The sequence below is a fragment of the Acipenser ruthenus genome, chromosome 5 (assembly GCF_902713425.1).
Source record: "Acipenser ruthenus chromosome 5, fAciRut3.2 maternal haplotype, whole genome shotgun sequence".
In the NCBI taxonomy this organism is placed as follows: domain Eukaryota; kingdom Metazoa; phylum Chordata; class Actinopteri; order Acipenseriformes; family Acipenseridae; genus Acipenser; species Acipenser ruthenus.
Window position 1 is genome coordinate 5,257,578 of NC_081193.1, and position 22,365 is coordinate 5,279,942.

The following is a 22,365-nucleotide window of genomic DNA, read 5'->3' on the forward strand; positions in this document are numbered from 1 at the left end:
TTATGTTCAGTGTCATTTCTCAGACGTTTGAGAAACCGATCCATAATTAATCACTTTGTTTGGCCTTATGAAAAAAAGGGACATTGCACCTTTTAAACACATACAGTATTACAAACAAATAAAATATACAGTGTATTTTTTCCATTTGTGTTTTGACTCGTTTTTTCCGCTGTTTTGGGACAGGTTTCGATTGTGCTTATATAGCATTGTTTGAACCAGAACCATTTTTTGGGTGGATTTCATCACTTAAATGCTCATTATTTATTAATTTAAAGCTCATAAGAACCACAGAAAATTCAGCATGAAATGCAATCCGCTGGCGGATAAAAGAGATGAACACTTTAGAAAATAGGAGTATATTTATTAACGGATTAACAGGTGGAACAATTCAGTGGATTGCGTCGTTTCCACCGAAAATGAACTCTCTTTCCAAAATCGGGCCCGAATGCATTTAAAAATGTTGTATGTTCCAAAACAATACACAGTTTTAAAGTGTTTGTGCTGTAGCTAACAAAATAAACTTACAAGGTATGCACCCCCATTTGTTATGTATGTCTCAAATGTGCATTATACAAAATGATATCTGGTACTATACAAGGTAAAGGAATATCTGTTTGCAAGCCTTACTTTCAGGTAGTCTTGCATACTCTTGGTCATTGACCCCAGCCTTTCAATGTGTTACGTCCTCCCAACCAGCAGCTTCTCAGCCACTAACATCCTTTGACTCCAAAAACAAATCTCAGGTGAAATGACCTAGGATGTGAAAACATAATTAATTTAAAGTTTGGCAAGTAAAAGAAAATAATTGTTTGCGACGACATGTTTATTTCTAATATGCACATATGAGACCTATTAGCAAATGCAAGTGCTTTCAAGCAGTAAAGGTTTTTAATTATTAATCAATTAATCAACCTTTATTTAACATAGCACATTTCACAAAAGCAATGCCTCAAAGTGCTTTACATGGCTAAAACAGAAAATACAAGCAGGAAATACAATAATCACAGTAAATGAAAATTTATTCAAAATACATGAGCAAATGCATAAATAAGTAAATAAAACATATAAATAAAAACAAGATCAGCCAAACAATAAAACCATAGACGATAAAAGAAAACAATCATTAAGATAAAAAAAGATTATAAAAATGTGTAAAAACCAATACAATTTTTTTTTTAAAATTTTGGGAATAGTGAACAGCCCGGCATCCTGGGATCTCATGAGTACCTCTGGCTTTGCCTGTCTGCATCCTTCATAATTCTGATATCCGTCTGGAGACAGCGGGGAATCCTAATTGGTGTCACCAAAGTAGTAATGGTTTAATGAAAAGCTCTGTCTGCTTTTGTCAGACCAAATCGAGCCTGCCCTGAAGCTAAATGTCTCCAGTGCCACATTTTATTATGTGTCTGTTTGTTGAGTTTGGGGTAATTTTAATCAGTCTGACTTTTTATGTGGAAAGATTGTTCATTCAAATTATGTTTAACAGGCTTGCATAGTTTGGAAACCATGTTGCCAGGAATTACAAATCATGCTTCCATTTATAGCCTCTAATATTAATGCAGCTTTTGAATCTGAGCAGCTTGTATCTTCTTCTACAAATAAATGAAGGTAATTGAAAAATATAATTAAACAAACTGAGTATGCTCCATCAGATACACTTAAGATATTCAGTCTAATTTCATGTAAATTAAAAAAAAGTAAACATATACATGAATAAAATGTGAATATGTTTAAAAACAATGCATCTAAATGACGCCTGTTCCACAACAACACCCATGCATGACCCACTTAAAAATTAGCAAAGTAGCCCAGTGATACTTGAATCTTAATATAAATGAAAGATGCTATCTGTTAAAGAAATAGACACCAGTGAAAATATGCTTCAGAGTAAGTATCTATCAGTTTCTAAAAACACACTCGATATTATTGTTATCAGCACTTTGAATTAAACATTGTCAAGGTATATCATCCTATTTGTAAGGGCTAGTAAGGACCTCCTAGATACTAGCAGGTAGTTATCAGGAATTCAATAGGTTGATTACAGATATTAAAAGAGAGGTTACAGTTGTGTTGTGAGTTCTAAGAATAAGTAAGTGTGATACTCCTACTAAGAAAAACAAAAACTGCACATACTTATTATGGACACTCATTTACACCCGTTACTTGGCACACCCCAAGTAAGTGTTATGCTGCTTAGACCAGAGTTCAAGCAGCCCTTCAGTTCTACATGCTTATTGAAGTGCAAATAACAAAACATACTAAAAAAACACAATGTTTGAGCAATAGCAATAAAGCCACTCTGAATGATTGCAAACATACAACAACATTTTGAAAATGTAATTGTTCTGTGAACATGGACTTACCAGCAGTACTGTACTGATCCTCAGTTGTTGATAATGATCTACTGCCCATTGTTTAGTGCTGAGAAACCCGGTCATCACTTTACAGTAAAGCACCTTATTCAAGATTCATGCCTGTACAGTACCAACAGAACTTGACAGAACTTTGTATATTAATTAACATACCCGTGAGTTTAAAGATATTTTTCTTGTGTCAACATTCATTTGGTTTAAATAAGTTAGAAGCAACGGAAAACTTTTTTTTTTTTAATCTGCAAATTTCAAGATTCAGCATCACATACTGTAGTCAAGACAAGTTCAGAAATACAACTATCTGCAATACTTGACAAAGATCAGGTAAGGAGATGTGAAGTTACACGTTTGATACATTATGTCATGCATTTAGCACAACATTCTAGGATTGCTTGACTATTTCAATTTACTGTGGTAACTTAATTTGACCAACAATCACAGAAGGATATGTTAAGTACACTAGTGCTGCACATAGTATTTAATTACTCTGTAGTTTGGTGTGTATTCCAATTTGCTTTAACATTTTCTGACATGTCTGTACATTCGCTGACATCTTGCATTTTATTATGAAAACGCAACAGGGAATGTTCTTATCATAAAGCTGCAGGATGCCAATATGAAACCCCACCCAGGAGGTGGGGATCTGTTCATATTTAACTTTCCCAAGGACTTACAAATAGTAAGCAGGGCTCTGAAATGCTGAAATGCAATCCGTAATGGGGTTGTTGGAACACTGCCGGTAGCTATCTGGATGCTATCTTTACTACCGTCCATTTCCAATGAGGTATCCATTACTGGAAATGTGTATCCAAAAATGAAAGAAAATGCCCCTATTAATAATGATATATTGCAGAACTCAACATGTTTTATTTAGTTTTACTTCTGACCGCTCTCACTTACATTGTTTAAATGGATGAATGAAAGATAACAAATGTAATAGCCTCTATAAAGTCCAGAACAAATTCCTCTACTCATCATCTTAAAATCGTTCCTTAAGGAAGTTTTTTTACTTTGTTCCAAAAGGGGTTTTAAAGGAAACCGGAACATTTCTGAGATGCATGCAACAATTGAAGAGTGTCAGTTGACGTCGTCTGATTTTTTTTAGGATTTGACCATCCTCCTGTCTCTGTATTATCTGCATGGTCAGGTTGGCTGGGTCCCTGGTTCAATAGTAGCTATTGGTGATAATTTTAGACTATTTTAATCAATATTCTATTGTTATTATTGTTAATATTGTTAATATTGTTATTAACCCAATTTTGTAATTATTTTTGCTTCATGGAATGCATTACACATTGAGGGTCATGCAGGTCAATTAGATTGATGGGACTTAAGGAGCTCCATTGAAAACAAAAATGGTTTAAAAAAATGTACACCCCACGTGAAGTGTTTTGCCTAAAGAAAAATTTAAAAGAGAGAATATTTGCACAAAGTTCTTAGGTTGTGTTGAAGTGGCCACCAAAAAAATTTAATAAAATAAACAAGGGAAACAAAACAACAACCCAGACACAGCGTTATACAACACGTAATAAAGAATTGCTTGGTACAGCCTTCAGTTATAGTAGAAAGTTGCGTGCTGTTATGTCACAAATGGCATCTTCGCTGCTGAAGTCTAGTAAAACTTTGGTACGTGTTTTGGTTTTGGTCACGAGAAGGCAATTTCCCACTCTTTTTAGCCGTACCATTTAGCGTGAGGAATGTGCTTGATATGTGTGTGCTACGTCACATACACACAACAATGAAGACAGAATTAGGAGTTTCTAAACTGAATAGAAACCATGTCATTTTTTCCTGCATTGAACCCTGTGTGAACCCAGAAACAGTGCCCTATTCACAAAAGCTTAAATCGCAAGTCTCTAGAATCATTTTTGTTTATGCTGCCCCTTGGGCTGTTAGTGTGAATGTAAAATCTTTAATTATAAGCCAGTTTAGACGCATATACATATGTGAGCTAAAATGGTGATTGCGGTTTGTAAACTATGCGTTTAGTTTGTGCTGAGGAGTAATACCTAGCATTATTAGAGCTAAATCTTCCTTATATACCCCAAAGTGATTCTGACACTTGGGTCAGCTAAAATACAGTGGGTTCAACAGAATGGTGCCACAGTAATTTATCAAGGGATACATGCAAAGTTTCAAAGTGAGCATTTGAACTGTGATCTGATTCTCCCACACACAACTCCTTTTTTTTATTTATTTTTGTAGTGTATGAGTGCGAAAGCATTCCTGCAATTGGATATTGATGTAAAAAAAAAAAATGGTAGAAAAAAGCTTATGTCAAAATGACCTCTGGTTTTTTTAGTCAGGTTCTTTGTTATTTCCATGTTCTCTGACAGTGTTGTATATAGGGATGCCAACTTTTTTCAAAACTGGACATCAGTTTTAGCAACAGCAATTGATAATTAAAGGCACAGCAGTCTGTCACAAATTTGCACCACAACCACAGAGCTGGTGGTCGCCTTTAAGCGACGTTGGCACTGAGTGTTGTTAACGGGCAATGCATGTCCGGTTTTCAGTGTACTACAAAACCGGACAGCAAGTTTAAAAACCGGACAGTCTGGTTTAAAACCGGACAGTTGGCAACCCTAGTTGTATATCTCTACATATCTGATAAAAGTGATACATTGACAGAAGGTACATGCACACTGAAATGGAAAATGGGTGAAAGGAAGAGCCTTTTTACCCAAAGGGAAATTTGAAAGAGAGTAGATAAAATCCTAGCTGTAGTTCTAATGCATGGCAAACTGAACACAGATGTTTTTGATACAGGCATTTCTCAACAGTATATAGTTGAAGTAAAACTCTTTTTTTATATAGTGTGAAATACGCTAGGAAAGTGGTACGTAACATTCCAATGACAATGGGGCCTCTGTTTCTGATCAAGCCTACAGTATCCATTGATCTCCACCAAAAATGACTATAAAGTTACTTTGAAATTAAATGAGCTGCTTTTTATGAATTATAACGAGCATTAATGATGGTGCAGTGTTTTGCACCCGACTGCAATCACCAGAGTGAAAGAGAAAGTTGTACATTTTTCTCATTTTCTGACAGATAAAAACCAATTCAGAATAGGGCAAAAGAGATTATTATTATTATTATTATTATTATTATTATTATTATTATTATTATTATTATTATTATTATTATTAGCAGTAGTAGTCGTAGTATTATTATTATTATTATTATTATTATTATTATTATTATTATTATTATTATTATTATTTAGTAGTATTATTATTATTAGTAGTAGTCTTATTATTTATTTATTAGCAGATGCCCTTATCCAGGGTGACTTACAGTAACAAGTTACAGTAAACAAAAATACATTTCAAGAATCACAGTACAAGTAATAATACAATTAAGAGCAAGATAAAAAATACAATGACTTTGGTGCAGGCTTGTACACTATTATTACTGTTATTATTATGCTTTTTACTAAAAATAAAAAAAAAGTCATTAAATATAATAACATATATATTGCTGTACCATGTTTGCTGTAAACTATAACTATTTTTTGTGTATGTACATGTTTTAACGCAGTAAAGACAAGCAATGTTATGCAGCCAGTAGGCTTTGTACTGGTGTACTACCAAAGAGACAGAATAAATATAGGCAAACGCAATATTATTATTTGTTTATTTAGCAGACGCCTTTATCCAAGGCGACTTACAGAGAGACTAGGGTGTGTGAACTACGCATCAGCTGCAGAGTCACCCGAAAGACGGAGCACAAGGAGGTTAAGTGACTTGCTCATGGTCACACAATTAGTCAGTGGCTGATCAACAGAGAGAACGAGAAACTTGTAAACTTGTTTAGTTTCCCGAAGGATTATTATGATTTTATGATGGTATAATTGTGCACTTTCACATTTAAAGCATATTATGTGTTTACACATTTTTGTTATCTCCTATTTCATACCGGTTAATGTTTGAAAAATAAACCCTGAAAAATGTACAGAAAATGTTACTAATAGTTGAAAAACGAAAAAGTGGAACACTAAGATTCACAATCCTACACTGTCTACTTTACATTTACTTTATACACTCATGCTAGCCTGCAAACTACCAAACAAAAATACTGTTGGTGACATCGAAAGAAAAACTGATGATCTGACAGGAATTTATTGACTATTCATCACATTTTATTAATTTAATTAATCTCTAAAGAGAACTGCAATGCTGGTGAGGCCATGTTTTTGGTTTGTTTAGAAACAGGCTCACAGTCGTCAAGTCTGTTGCTTAGGAAGTAACACAATCACTTTCCTAGCATATAGCCTAAAGCATAGCTCATACTGCTTACTATATTGTAGTCACATATATTATAAAATACATTTCTAAATCCGCCCCACTGAATATGTAGATTGGCTTTATTCTTTAAACAGGTAACCAGTTTACATGAGGTTGAATGTATAGTGCACACTGATCTGAATGGAACCGCCTACATGTTCACTGTCCATGGCTGCTAGGCTCTGATGGGTCCACACTGTAAGACCTTGACATTGTTTCCCACTTTGAGCCCTGGGCGGAGAGTTTTTTCATAGTTTTTATAATATCAGAGATGATGGGAATATACAGTTTAAAAACTCTTGGGAGTCTATACAGCTGGAGACTATGTTAAAATTCAAAATGAATGTAATGCATGGTTATATCCCAGAGTCAAACTTGGCATAAAACAATCACTGATTGCCAAAAAAGAAAAAAATACCAAGAGCGTTCTTTGGTTTAATAATATAACAAATCTTCATATTATGAAAAAGGTGCTCTTTGGAGTTGAGGGTTTCTTCAAGTTTATTAAAAAAAATATAGGTATAGATATAGGTGAAAACTACCTGTATCCATTGTTTTCATGCAGATTTAAATTAATCCATCAGGCAAATGACCAAAAACCAAGGCACTTTTACAAATTTATAGGTAAAAAAAACCTTTAATAATGGGGCATATCCAAAAATGGAATATTCAAAATAGAACACAAAACCAGCATGTTCTAAAAAACAAACAGAGACTACCACCACGTAGCTGGCAAAACTAGCCTTCATCAGGGTATAGTCTCAATTGGCAACACAGCAATACATAAGCAATCACATTCAATCAATTAACACTCAATTACTGACATGAATTACATTAATTACACAAGTTAATTAATTAAACACAGCTTAATCAAATAATTAGTGGAACAGCAATCAAAGAGTAAATATCGAAAAAGATTATACCAAAAATTCAAAAAGAGCCTATAAGAAAATAATATTCAGTTCATAGGTAGGGTCTAAATTCTAACTCTTTGGATCAGCACATGTTAGAATAATTTTAGAACATGCTGTTCTAAAACTGCTAACTGACTGTTCAAGAGCTTTCAATGGTTCTGCCATGGCACGATAGCGCTTGTGAAATCTAGGGCCTGTGTGTATGATGTGGGCAATTTGCCACAGTGAGAAATCAGGCCTAGAAGTCTTTTGCAACATGATTTAGTTTTAGCAGCAGGACTGTACAGAGCAAAACAATAATATCATAGTTGCTCCACAGGGAAGGTAATGTATTGGGCCCAGGAGTATGCTATCAAACACATTTGAGAGACAAAATCTATTGCTTGGGAGAACAAAATCAATATAAACAGTGTAACTTGACAGTTCTAAAGGCCTAAAACAATTATATTAATAGCTAAGTATCATCAACCATGCTAGGACATCTTCTAATGGACGATTCTAAAGCATGTTTACTTTGATCAGCTGGTTTTACAATCACGCAGCACTACCAGTGTAAAAAAAATAGTTTCTTTGGCGACATGATTTATTGGTTCTCTATTTAAGGACAAACAACAGTGCTTCTGCTGTATCTCTATGTTTATAGCTCTGGCTGAAACTACTCATTATTTATTTATAGCAGATCATTATTAGATGTTAGAGTTTGAGTGCTTGTACTGGGTGGTCTTGAGGTGTGTGCCTGACACATCACAAGAATGGTATTCGATATATATTAAACATTGTGGAATGTTTTCAGAAACATCCACTAGGAAAACATATGGGTTCCTATTCATAACACATTTACCACTAAACTAAATTTGCATGGCTTTTAAAAAAAAAAAATCAAATCAAAATGCAAATATTACAGAACTAGCAAGAAACAACTAAGGCATATTAAGGTGCTGTTAAATACCCCCCTGGAGTTATTTATTTGAAGCTTTTTAGCATCAATTTGTTTTATTTTTGTTTTATTTTTAAACATTTCTGTGACATCACCCTTTGATCTTTTGGTGATAATTCCACGAATCTTCTAACTAAAAGTGTCTGTGTGGCTTTGAAGAGAAGGGGAGTGCAGGGCAGATACATCGCTGATTAACAAATCCGCAGACAACTGTTGATTCGTCAGCGAAACCAGTCAGAACAATTCAACAGAACAGCTAATACCAGTTTATGATGAGCAATCATTTTGGCACGGTATTTTTTTGTACATTTAATGGGCGAGATGCATCAAAAAAACAAGAATTCACGGAAAGATCGTCAAGTAATGTATCTTTAGCTATATCAACACACACAAGAGCGTTTAAATAGTACACCAAAAACAATATAAAGACTATTGCTTTTGACTACTGACAAGTTTAAAATGTTACTTTAGAGTACAAAATGTACAGTTAGGCCCTGTCTACATTAGAGCAAAAAATTTGACAACCGAGTTCAAAACCGATTTACCTGAACCCTAGTTAGTTTAACCCAGCTATTGTTGAAAAAAACACTGCACTGGATGACTGTATCCCAGAAACCCCTGTAATGTATGGATCTTTTTTATTCCCCTGGTAAATATTGTTGTTTATTTTCATTGAACACAGGAGCAGAATGGATGAGCCATGAGAAAGTGCCTAAGTAATCAAAAGGGGAATAATTTGTATGGGGAAAAAAAAACACACAGTATAGAACCTGCTTCTAAGCTACGCGTCTCATGTAACCAGGGGAATTATGGCAACGTACTACCGCAAAGCACTAGGGGATATCAGAGGATACTGTGTAACCAAACTGGAACACGGTTATCTAATCCAGTTATGCCGACAACCGGGTTCGAGACTACCTCCTGACTAGGTTTCAAACTCGGTTATGAACCGTGTTTAGTGTGGATGCAAATCGAGTTAAGCACTTTTAAACAGGTTTTGAACCCTTCTCTCGGTTCTAAAACGCTAATGTGGTCAGGGCCTTAGTGTTTTCCACAATTCTGAAACAGCATGTGACAATGATAAGTATTTTAACAAATAACTAATGTTTCTCTTTTCCCCTTTTATAGGTTCTTTGGATTTCCAGTTACCCACCCAGACCACTGGACAATGAGAGCGGGACCACAACAGGTAAGAATCAAATGGTTTTATTTTCCAACTGAACACAACAACAGAAATCAATTTTGACTAAAAGCCACAAGGGGGCAAGGGAACTAACTATTTCATAGAAAAGACAATATAAAACGAAATATTTAATACTTTTAAAAGTCGCTATTATTCCTAAAACTATAAATACAAATCAAAATTTTGCACTATTAATACCCAAAACCTTAAATTATAATTCTCTTTATTCTTATTACATTGGTCCTAGCATTTATTATTTAACGTACAAATGATTATACAGTGCCTTTCATGAGTATTCACCCCCCTTGGACTTTTCCACATTTTGTAGTGTTACAACCTGGAATTAAAATGGATTTAATTGGGATTTTTACCATTTGATTTACATAACATATTTAACACTTTGAAGGTGCAAAATATTTTTTATTGTAACACAAAAGTTAATTAAACAAAAAAAAAGACATTTGTTGGTTGCATAAGTATTCACCCCCAAGTCAATACTTGGTAGAAGCACCTTTGGCAGCAATTACAGCTGTGAGTCTTTTTGTGAGTCTCTACCAGCTTTGCACATCTGGATCCTACAATTTTTGCCCATTCTTCTTGGCAAAATTGCTCAAGCTCTGTCAAGTTGGATGGGGACCGTTGTTGAACAGCAATTTTCAAGTCTTGCCACAGATTCTCAGTCGGATTGAGGTCTGGGCTTTGACTGGGCCATTCTAAGACATTCAGGTTCTTGTTTTTAAACCACTCCAGTGTAGCTTTGGCTGTGTGTTTAGGGTCATTGTCCTGCTGGAAGGTGAACCTCCGCCCCAGTCCCAGGTCTCTTGCAGACTGAAACAGGTTTTCCTCTAGAATTTCCCTGTATTTGGCTCCATCCATCTTGCCCTCAATCCTGACCAGTTTCCCAGTCCCTGCCGATGAAAAGCATCCCCATAACATGATGCTGCCACCACCATGCTTCACCGTGGGGATGGTGTTCTCAGGGTGATGAGCAGTGTTGGCTTTGCGCCACACATAGCGTTTTGCGCTAAGGCCAAAAAGTTCAATTTTGGTCTCATCAGACCACAGAACCTTTTTCCACATGTTTGCTGTGTCTCCCACATGCCTTTTGGCAGAATCCAAACGGGATCTGATATGGGTTTTTTTCAACAATGTCCCTGGATCCTATGCAAAAGAAAATAAAAAAGCAGGTATCAGAATGGCACACAAAACCAGTCTCCAACGGTTGTAATCCTTCTTGGAATATCTTTGCGGTTTCCTCGCATCTTCTATTTTCTAATTATTTCCACAGCACTCAAAATGTAGTCAGAACATTTTATAATCAACACTTTAATTTACTGCAGCAGTGATACGTTTCTGATTCTGTGAAACAAAAACAATCCTGTCCCTCCTTTTATTAAAGTTTGCCAAAGCCTTAGTATTCGTTGTCTAACAGTGACAAAAAATGGTGCTTCCCTTGTTTCTGAAGCGATTCTTTAGCCATTCTGAATGGTTCTCATGGTTCTTTTCTGTTCAGTGTGCGCGTTGTTTACTCTTGCAATCCCTTTGTTGGAGTCCAAAAAGCATGGCCGACTTTCTGTGCGTTCTGGTTCCGGTTCTGGTTCTCGTTCTTGTCCAACTCGGATCGAATCCTCTCTGTAGTTTTAGTTCCGGTTTTATAGCAGTCTGTCAATTGATGCAGAATGGCATGCACGTGTGGTAATTTAAGTCTGGATCCTAGGAAAGGTATGTGACTGATTGTGCTCCAAAACAGTACAGTAATCAAAATAAATCACACAGCAAAATTCAAACAATATGTTAAATAATAATAATAATTTAACCAAAAGAACACACTCAATTAATCACTTGTGACACATGTAAAGAAAGCCTCTATAAGTAGGTAAACTTCTGTATTCCGATGCAGCTCACTCATCGTTTTTTTTTTAGAGCTGTCTTTCCTACTGCAGATTCAACTGCATTTTTGTTTTTGTTTCATGACACTTTTATGTTCTGTATCAAAACGTAGTCCTTGCTACTATCTTCACTTACAACAGACACATCTGTCTGTGGAAGAGGGATTTCCAACTGAAACTTTGAGGAACTCATGACAACATTCCTACAATATGAGATACAGACATTTCAACTGTTTGAACTAAGTGTAACAAAAGAGCAAAAAACAAACCCAATTACCAAATGTACAATCATTTGAATCTCATTATCGAACAAGTATCAATTAGCAATAAATGTTTTAGTGGCATAAACTCTTGAATCGGTAAGAAAATAATCTACAGTTTCTCGTGCATAACGAAACTTGAAACACTGAATACTTTTTACCGATTCAGCACTAATCGTTGTTTATCACTTACAGAAAAAATCATGTCAAGTGGTTATTGCTTTGTGAATATGACCCATTTTTATAATCATTTACAAAATGTATACCTATATATCGTAAACCGGGCTTCACTCTCCGCGGTTCGTTTGCCCCTTTTAATGAGACCCAGGACACCAAGGTTTCAAGTTTCAGCATTTTCACGCACGTTTAATAATACAAAATACAAATAAACAAACAGAAACCTAGCTCTTTTCGAGCCCTAACGAAACACTGGAACAGCCCTGTCTAGCCCGGGACAGCTAAGCTGTTTACCCAATACAAAACAAAAAAAACCCACAGTTTTTAACAAATAACAAAAACAACTATACACAGTACCTTTGATATGATTGAGAACACTAGCTAGATTGAACCTACTTTTATTAAGAAGAAGAGGAAGAAGAATTCCCTTTAAAAGGTAAGCAAGGAGTACAGCAATTGTTTCAAATTGCATTTTAGATGCTACAAAATAGAAGGATAATTGCATCTCCCCTGACCTGTTTGCAGTAATGCACCAGTTCATATCCCATATTGCATCACAAAGATTGGCAGTGAGGAATGAGGCAGTAGTGATACATTTTACCCTTGCTCCATTTAACATCAATTGCTTATTCATCAGTGATAAGACCCTAAGGTCAAAAACCACACCAATAGTTCTGGTTTGACTGTCTATAACACCAATCTATGTAAGTCTAGCAACAGTGTATGCCTCTGTATAGTGATAGCTTTCATATTTGGTTGCCTCACAACTGTGATAACAGACGTCAGTCACTGATTAGAAGCTGACCTTGAGCAACTTACTTAACCTTACAGAAAATGTCAGTTGCAGCCCATTCGATTTTGTTTTTTTCAGCATTAGGTCTTAAGCAAAAAGGTCTCAATCAAAAAGGTCATTCTTTCAGATAATCAATGTTTAGAGCACACTATTATTAATGTCACTTCTTTACATTTTTTATGAACTTGACACTAGGCTGGCTCTCTGAAGAAAATATTACAGAAATTGCAAAGAGAAAAACACTTTTGTTTTAATAAACCCACGACACAGCATCTGTAGGCCTACACACTTTATTCAGAAACGGTGGCAATTGATTCTAAGCTGAACCAGTTCACAACTGGGGGAAGGCGGGATACAAGTTATGATCTACAAAAATACAAATATTTTTAATTTTAAAGGAAATTCCTCAGTGCAGTCTTAATTTGTGTGATTTATATTACGTTAATACATTGCATGTAAGGGGTATCTTATTGCATAAGAGATGTCATCTCACAGTTTGAGCCGTTTCGCTTCGCGGTCCTCTCATCCAAACTACACAAGGTAAAATCTCTTATACAATAACAGACACGTGATGTGTTAGCGTATATTAGTCACTTTACAACATTGTTGTATTCACATTGTATTATGTTTGTGTCATTGTGTTTTGGATTTTAATTTGTGTTCTTGATTACATGCCCCTGCAACCAAATGAGAGAAGATCGGCTTCACTTTGTCAGTTTATGGCCTCAATACGACAATAAAAATGTAAGCGCCCCAGATAAGGAAAATAATCTTCCAAATGGCTTTTAAAGGACTTAATTGCCATTGATTGGTACTCAATTGTAAATGTGAGGGAGTGTGACAAGGGTGCCCACCCCTTGTGTATATTTATTTATGTATATGTATTTTCCTTATTATTATTATTATTATTATTATTATACTGTGATGGTGTGCAGGCAGACGAAAGCCGTCCGAAATTATTATTTATTATTTGAGACTGGTGAAAAAGCCAGTCTTATGATATGCGGTCGACGTGGATGGGGTTAAATTCCCAGTCTTATGATATGCAGTCGACGTGGATGGTGTTAAATTCCCAGTCTTATGATATGCAGTCGGCGTGGATGGTGTTAAATTCCCGGTCTTATGATATGCAGTCGGCGTGGATGGGGTTAAATTCCCGGTCTTATGATATGCAGTCGGCGTGGATGGTGTTAAATTCCCAGTCTTATGATATGCAGTCGGCGTGGATGGTGTTAAATTCCCGGTCTTATGATATGCAGTCGGCGTGGATGGTGTTAAATTCCCAGTCTTATGATATGCAGTCGGCGTGGATGGTGTTAAATTCCCAGTCTTATGATATGCAGTCGGCGTGGATGGTGTTAAATTCCCAGTCTTATGATATGCAGTCGGCGTGGATGGGGTTAAATTCCCAGTCTTATGATATGCAGTCGGCGTGGATGGTGTTAAATTCCCGGTCTTATAAAAACTTGCGGGAATGTGGCTGGAGCCTTAATAAGGTAATTATTTGATCAATAGGTAATTAAGGCTCCAGCCACAGAATTTAAAAAGACCCACTCTGGGCTCATTAAGGGGAGAGAGTTTAGAGGAGTAGGGAACTCTTTTTGAAGGGTTTTTGTTTTTGTAGAAATCTTTCATTTATTAAATACAAGCGCAGCAGCACAGTTTTACCCTATACGTGTTGTGTTTTGCTTTCATTTCCCTGGTCTGACGTCACCCCTGCAGCCATCTCTACCACAGGGAGACAGCTTTCTCTGTTTTGAAATCAACACATTATGAATGGATTTACTGGATACCTGCTGATAAATACTCCTTGAAGAGTAAGTAGAGGGGTTCCGAAAAATATAGCATTACATGTCCCCAGGTGTTGCTACAACTGTTTCAATAACGTACCTGTAATTTTTCTTTTCATTGTTAATATCCTGACAACTTTTTACACGTATAACTTTAAAGTCTGTTTCAAAGATCTTTTTATAATGGCAATCCATATTTTATTGGGGAAAATTAGTGACCCGACACACTGGCAGAACACTAACTTGACTAATTTCATTTCTGCGAAATATTTAATCACCCTGCACAATGTGTTAACATTTACCAACTATTTGCTCAGGCTTGTAAATTAGCAGATTAGTGATCAGTCAAAATGTCTTTTATATATAATATATATGTGGATAGCTATTACTCAGTTTACTGTACAGTAAATCATTGTAATGTCCCGCCCATGGGAAATGGAGGGTTTCAGTGAGTCACACCTACTGTTACAAGCTCCTGTTTGTGCATGTGTGAGGGGTTTTCCAGCAGCACCAAGACAGACAAATCAACTTTTACAGAGCCTTAGGCCCTTTTTTTTAAATTTATGAATGTACCTAGACTGTCACTAATCATTTTGCTTGCCATGAATACTATAAATGTTGTTTTCATGTAAAAGATCAGTCGAAATATTAAGAATAAAATCTGGAAAAAGGTAAATATGTGAGACCTACCATAATATTGGATTTTTCTTATAACACATTTGAAATACATTTTGTTAAAAACAGGAATGAAAAATAATTAATTTAATTTTTAAGCTCACAAAAGAGTACTGTCCATACAAAATGGCCACCACATAATCCAGTATGATTTTGCAAGATTGGAATTATTTTGTTGAAAAAAGACCCTGTTCATAAAATTGTTTATAAATAGGTGTGGCAAAGTGGTTAACAGTGTGCAGGTGCAGGAGTGCTGTGGTGATTAATAAACAGACAACGATAATCCAGGTGCAATGATGTTTTATTTTTATATTCCAAAGTCTGATGGCAAAACACAGTAAATAATAATGAGAACAGGCAATACAGAGGTGTGTATTAAGAACATAAGAAAGTTTACAAACGAGAGGAGGCCATTCAGCCCATCTTGCTTGTTTGGTTGTTAGTAGCTTATTGATCCCAGAATCCTCTTTGAATGTTCTCTTGCTGTTATAATATTGGAAAAACGTTTTGGAATTGGTTTTAGCCCCCTTAGCAATATTGATTTCTATCTCTGTCTTGGCCTTTCTAACTTCCTTTTTGACTTGTGTTTGCAGTTCCAAGTACTGTTCCTGTGTACTTTGTTTTTGGTCCTGTGACAGGCTAGCTGCAGGGATGACGTGAACTAATTATGTGCAAACTCGTGCTCACATATTAAATACTTTAAATGCACGTGAAGTGCAATCCCATGTCTAAATACAATTATACATTTTAAATACTCATGCTCATTATCCACATTATACCCCGTGTACCAACTACAATACACCAACATTAACACACGCAACATACAACATATAACACACAAATGCACACAGGGGCGGGTCACATTGCCACAGGTCCCTTTAAAACGCTCTGTAAAGTGCCTTCACTGAATATTTTTTTTAATTGATCCATTAAATCATTTTGGCCATTTTGTTTTAGATTTAGATTTGTCTACTTTTGGGATGTAATTGTGTTGCGCCTCTAGTACTACAGTACAACAGCCATCCTTTTTCTGTGGATGTTTTCTCTATTTTACTCCAATCTACTTCTGTTTCATACCTTCATAGTTTGCTTTTCTAAAATTGCAAACCTAGCTTTAGTCATTACTTTTTGGGTTTTGAAAAAAATCACTTCACTTCAAATGAGACCATATTGTGGTCTGAGTTTGCCAATGGCTCTCTGACCTCTGTTTTAGTTATTCTGTCTTCCTTATTTGAAAAGACTAAATCAAGACATGTCTCCCCTCTAGTCGGTGCCTTGACAAATTTCGTTAGGAAGCAGTCATTTGTCATTTCCACCATTTCGTCCGTCGTGCTCCCCACCGGGTTTTCCCATTATATATGAGGGAAGTAGAAATCCCCCATTAGTATGGCTTCTCCTTTTGTACACGCATTTCGAATGTCATTGTATAACAGATTATTTTGCTCAGCGTCTGAATTTGGCGGTCTATAGCATGCTCCTACTATTATGCCCTTTGAATGTTTGTCCATTATTCTGACCCATATTGATTCAGCGTTGTTTTCTTTGTCCAGATTTAACACCTGGGTTTCAAGACTATTTCTTATGTATAGCGCTACCCCTCTGCCTCTTCTGTCCTTCCTGTCTTTCCTATACAGTGTGTACCCACTAATATTATATTCGTTTCCATCACTCTCAGACAACCAAGTTTCTGTAACACCTATCACATCATAGTTACTTGTTAGTGCAGTAGCTTCAAATTCAAACATTTTGTTTCTCAGACTTCTAGCATTTAGATAAATGCATTTAATGGCTGTCTTACCTGAGTTGTTGCCCTTGTTTTGATGTGGTCTCCCATCTGTTCTTTTGTTTTCTCCCCCCTTCCTTTCTAGTTTAAATGCTTCTGGACCTCCTGAAGGATCCTTTCTCTGAGTAGATTGGTTCCCTTTTTGTTTAAGTGCAGCCCGTCCCACCTATATAGTGCTTGTTGTAGAATGTGCTCCAATGTTCAAGAAAGATTAAGCCTTCCTGTGTGCACCACGATTTCAGCTATGCATTTTGATTTTCTATTTCCAGTTGTCCATATGGTCCTTTGCAAGGTGCCGGCAGTACCCCGAAAATACCACAGTTTTGGTCTTGTCCTTAATTTCCTTCCTAGCTCTCTGAATTTGTTTTGCAGGGATCTTGTCCTGTCTCTTTCAATGTTGTTTGTACCGATGTGGACAACTTCTACCGGGTCGTCTCCTGTTTGTTCTAGGAGCCTGTCCACGTTCTCAGTGATGTGCGTGACAGAGGCTCCTGGAAGGCAGCACACTGCTGTAGTAAGGGGGTCCAAACTGCAAACTGAACTTGCTGTGTTTCTGAAAATGGAGTCCCCAACGATCATGACCACCCTTCTTTTTGCTGCCTGGTCAGCACTGTTTATAGGGTCCTGGATGTTGTTCCTTTCATTCTCTTGATGTTGGTTTTGGTCATCTAAATGTTGAAGTGGCTCAAATTTGTTGGATGTCTGGATTTCTGGTGGTTGTGTTTGACAAAGTTTCTTTTTTTCCCTGCTTCTGCCTATCTGAACCCAGCTGTTTCGACTTTTTTCCATCTCCGTGGTGGCTTTCAGTCTGCTAGGGGTGCAGACTTCCATGAATTGTGGATGTGTTAGCTCCTCAAGCTCCTGTTGGTGTCTCATTTCCTCCAGCTCTTTTTCTTGTAGACTTACTCGTTGGAGCAAGTCTTGGATTGTGAGGAACTTTACACAAACTTGGTTGAGCTCTGTTGGGTTTTCTCGGATTTCCCACATCATGCTTTTTTTTTTTTTTTGGAAGTTTAGTTTAGCTTCTGCAGCTGTCAACCTGCTTTCAAACTGCTTCTAACTGCATTGTACTTGTCCACTTGTACTTCTCCCATGCTGTCGCATCCACACGCTATCCACATGCAATATTGCTCCGTTTTAACCCATGGGTTGGTCCCATAATAATAGTCCTGATCTTATACACCCACACCTAACACAAAACAAGTCCACAGTGAGTGCTATAGTGCTTGTGATGTAAATACAGTTAATCGTGAACAATGGTGCTGTGATGTCCGGGTAAGTGCTGGCCTTTGGCGACAGCTCCGGATCATCTAATAACTACAAACAAGCAATTTTTAGAAACGACAAACAAACAAAACACTCACGATAACAATACGGGTTTTCCTTCTGGTTTAGCGTTAACCATTGAAAGGAACAGATCACTTCGCTACGTCCCCTTTTGTACCGTCAATCATGACCCCTTGGTTAACGAGTGCAACTTCCGGGTCGATGATTTAGTGTACTGTAGCTCCACTCCTTTTCTAGCTGGCTGTCTTCCATCTAATCCTGGGAATGAATTGTCTGGCCATCCAGTCCTGGCCATCTGTTCCATTTACACAGCGCCCTCACAGGTCAGGAGTGAGATTTATCACCAAGAATCATTCTGTCGCTGTCACAATAGGGTACACTGTTTTAGGGAATCTTTTATTAAAGACTAGAGCCCATTTTGATGCATTAAATCAATTTTCTGTCCAATAAAGTTCTTTCAGTGGTTTGTAGAGCTTATATAGTTTGTTTTCCTTTTAACAACTACTGTTAAAACTGAGTTTTGTGAACAGAACCAAATTAAGGGTTTGCTAGGTATCAATCCCCTGAATCAGTCTTGTGAATAGAAAATAGTCGCATGACCTTTGTATGTTCCTGGTCTTTGCATAATTGTGTGCCTTTCTATTTAAGCACAAAGCTAAATGACAAAATAAAAAAAACTAAATTAAAATTGAGATCCAGCGTGGAGGGGGACAGAAATAGATCAGCAAACAGCCAAACAATGTGTCATGATTTGAATAATACTTTACAGTGACATGGCACATGTAGTTTAGAAAATAAGAGAAATATAATAAAATAATATAGTTGAAAGAATGTATTTCAAAAATAATTATTTATAATTTCCCTGTGATCAAAGCAGTTCCTCTAGCCCTGTAAAACATCATCGTTCTGTTAAACATGAAGGACTAATGCAGGACAGCTATTTATTTCTGCACTGCAATTTGACACAATAGCTAATTTTTCATCAGTATGCACATCATTTTCTGAGGACATACATTTATAATAATTTTAATATCCAGGCTTTGCACATAATTGTAAGATTTATGTTCAAAACCTGTACTATATGTATAGGTAAAAAATACAATTTAAATTGAAATTGTATTTTTGGACAAGAAATTCAAGTGTTTCCTTATAATGTAGTGTATAGTGTATAGGGCAGCAGTGTGGCGTAGTGGTTAGGACTCTGGACTCTTGACCGGAGGGTTGTGGGTTCAATCCCAGTTGGGGGACACTGCTGCTGAATCCTTGAGCAAGGTATTTACCTGGATTGCTCCAGTAAAAACCCAACTGCATAAATGGGTAATTATATGTAAAAATAATTTGTAAAAAATAATGTAATTGTATGTAAAAATAATGTGATATCGTGTAACAATTGGAAGTCGCCCTGGATATTAATAATAATGGTCAGTGATATCAATGTGATACAGGCATTTGAAATGTACACAAACGGTATCAAATAGTTTGTGTAACTGCATGGAATGGCTTGTACAGTTATTAATGACTTCCCAATACTATATTTGCATTTTTATGCAATTTATTTGTGTTACCTTCACTTCACAGCAGCATAGACTCCAATCGCTCAATGCCTGATGAAATAGAGGAAGCTGTCATCTCTTAACATTTGAATGTGAAACGTCATTTTAAATCAAGATTTTCTCACTCCACAATACATTATAAAGGTAGAAGTACCAACTACACGCTGGTATGAGACCACTTGACGGCACAGCAGCTTTGAAGCCCACTTGTGGCACAGCAGCTTATGGTGACGTACCTGCTGGTTTATATTGCTTGTGGAGAAAATAATACTATAATACTCTGGAACGTGTTTTTTTATTAAATATTTTTTCTCTTCATGTAAAAAAAAACAAAATTCAACTGAATTACCTTATAAGCACAAATATAAAATATGACGAGTAAAACTACACAAAAACTTAACGTATTTGAGTTCAAACAATTAAACACTTGAGTATTTTATGTGTGTGTGATGCTTTAGAGAAATTTTCCCAGCATAAACAATACTTTTTTTTTTTTTTTTTTTTTTTTTTAATCTCAGAAAGTCACTGTGACCATTCATATCCAAATACCCGAACAATACCTCCCTCGCATGAGATCGCTTACTCTTGTTATTGGTTAAACTTGTGACCCAGAAGGCCGTTTGGAGGATTTCCAGGACTGGCTTGTGCTCATTTTTGCACCAGCAAAGGTAAAATTCATTAGGCAGTTAGTGGTGGTGAGGTGGTGCATTCAAAGCGGTTTTATAAAGATCTAAATCCTGCCATCCTTTCACTTAATATTCATTCCTCTAGTGTTTTCCCCAGTGTGATTTATTCATCCACTCATTAACATAAACAATGTATGAGAAGAGAACAGTGGGAAGAGGTCAACGTTAGAATTAGAAGTGTAAAAACTACAGAATCTTTCATGCTGTCTTTTGGTTTTCTTTAGTTTTCGTGTATCGGAGAAACCCATCTCCTGCATGGCTACCGCATTGCATTCCAAAAAGTATTAGGAATGAAGCATGTCTGAAAAATATGAATGCATCATTTTATGAGAAGATTGGTACCATTCTAGCAGTGCATATCTCTGCAGTCGGTCTCTCAGCTTTCAAAAGCTGCAACAGCCAAGTTGTTACTGCAAACCATGGAGATGATGCAAGGATCCATATTTACACGCTGATTTTAATAACAGTAACCTGTAAATCAAATACTGACACCTTGTCAGTGAGGATGACACTGAATAGTGATGATTAACTTATGTTCTCTCCACCACATTATTAAAAAAAGAAATGTACACCATTTTTATGCTTTGGTTTAAGTGGTATTTAATTTATGAAATATGTATCTAATAAAACATTATTATCATAACCATGGTTCCCTGAAATAGCAATGTAACCATTACCATTTACCTTTGAAAGACCTGTATCCTGAATAAGATATACCAAACCTGCTTAGCAAGCCTGTGGCGCATTCATGCCCCGCCCCAGAGGGCACAAAAGTACTGCGCTCACAGATCTCAGTGCCATTTTTACTTTAAGCCTGCTGCAATCATGGACACGGAGCTGGTGTATGTTTGTTTGTTTTGTTACGTGTTGTTTTTGTGTTTTCGTAGAGGAGCAGGAGGACGGGAGGCTGTCGCTACAGAGCCAGCACTAACCCCAGAGCACGCCCCTCATCGCACAGCACAACACAGCACAGTGCACGCACCACAGTCCCCTTTGGAAAGAGCACAGTTTCGTGCACGGAGGATTGTAGCTAAGGAGTGTCTTTTTGTTTGTTATTTTTGGAACGTGGACCTTGTTTTGTTTTGCCCCGATTACCATCGCTGTTATCGGGGTGTATTATTTTTCTGTTTGGATTATTTTTGTGAATATTTCTGTTCTTGTTTGGATTATTAAATTATTTGTTTTGGGGAGAATACGTTTGGACATTTGCAGTCTTTTGCATCACATCATTCATCCTGTCACAGTCCCCCTTTGGCCAATCTGCGCTTGTAGCCCCCTGGGGCCCCATGGGGACAGGTGTGGCAGGTGACACTGAATGTTCCCACAGTAGTTCTGCAAGAACTGTTCCTTGGTGGGAAACATCTGCCCAGAACTTTTCCATTTGCTCAGAGTCTGCTGATCGCTTGGAACGGCAACTCTTCATCTTACTTGGGGCAGGAGAAGGAGAAGCAGAGGAGGATGAGGAAGACCGTTAGGGCAGTTTTCTGTGGGCTACGTTCCCAGGAGCATCGTCCACTCTCCCTTGGCGCAGAGCTCTGGGGTGAGGATGCAGCCACTGCTCTAACAGAGATTGATGGGAAGAGCGCTGAGCAGGAGTAAGGGATGCAGAGCGCTCTGTAGAACAGCGGGATAGATGCTTCTCAAGCATACGCTTGGAGAAAGGTGCACAAAACTTGCAGAAGCTGTGATTAGCTAGTGCCTCCTTGGCATGGTCTGGCCCCAGGCAAGAAGAGCATCTGCCGTGCTTGTCCTTAATAGGCAAACTGGCCTTGCATGT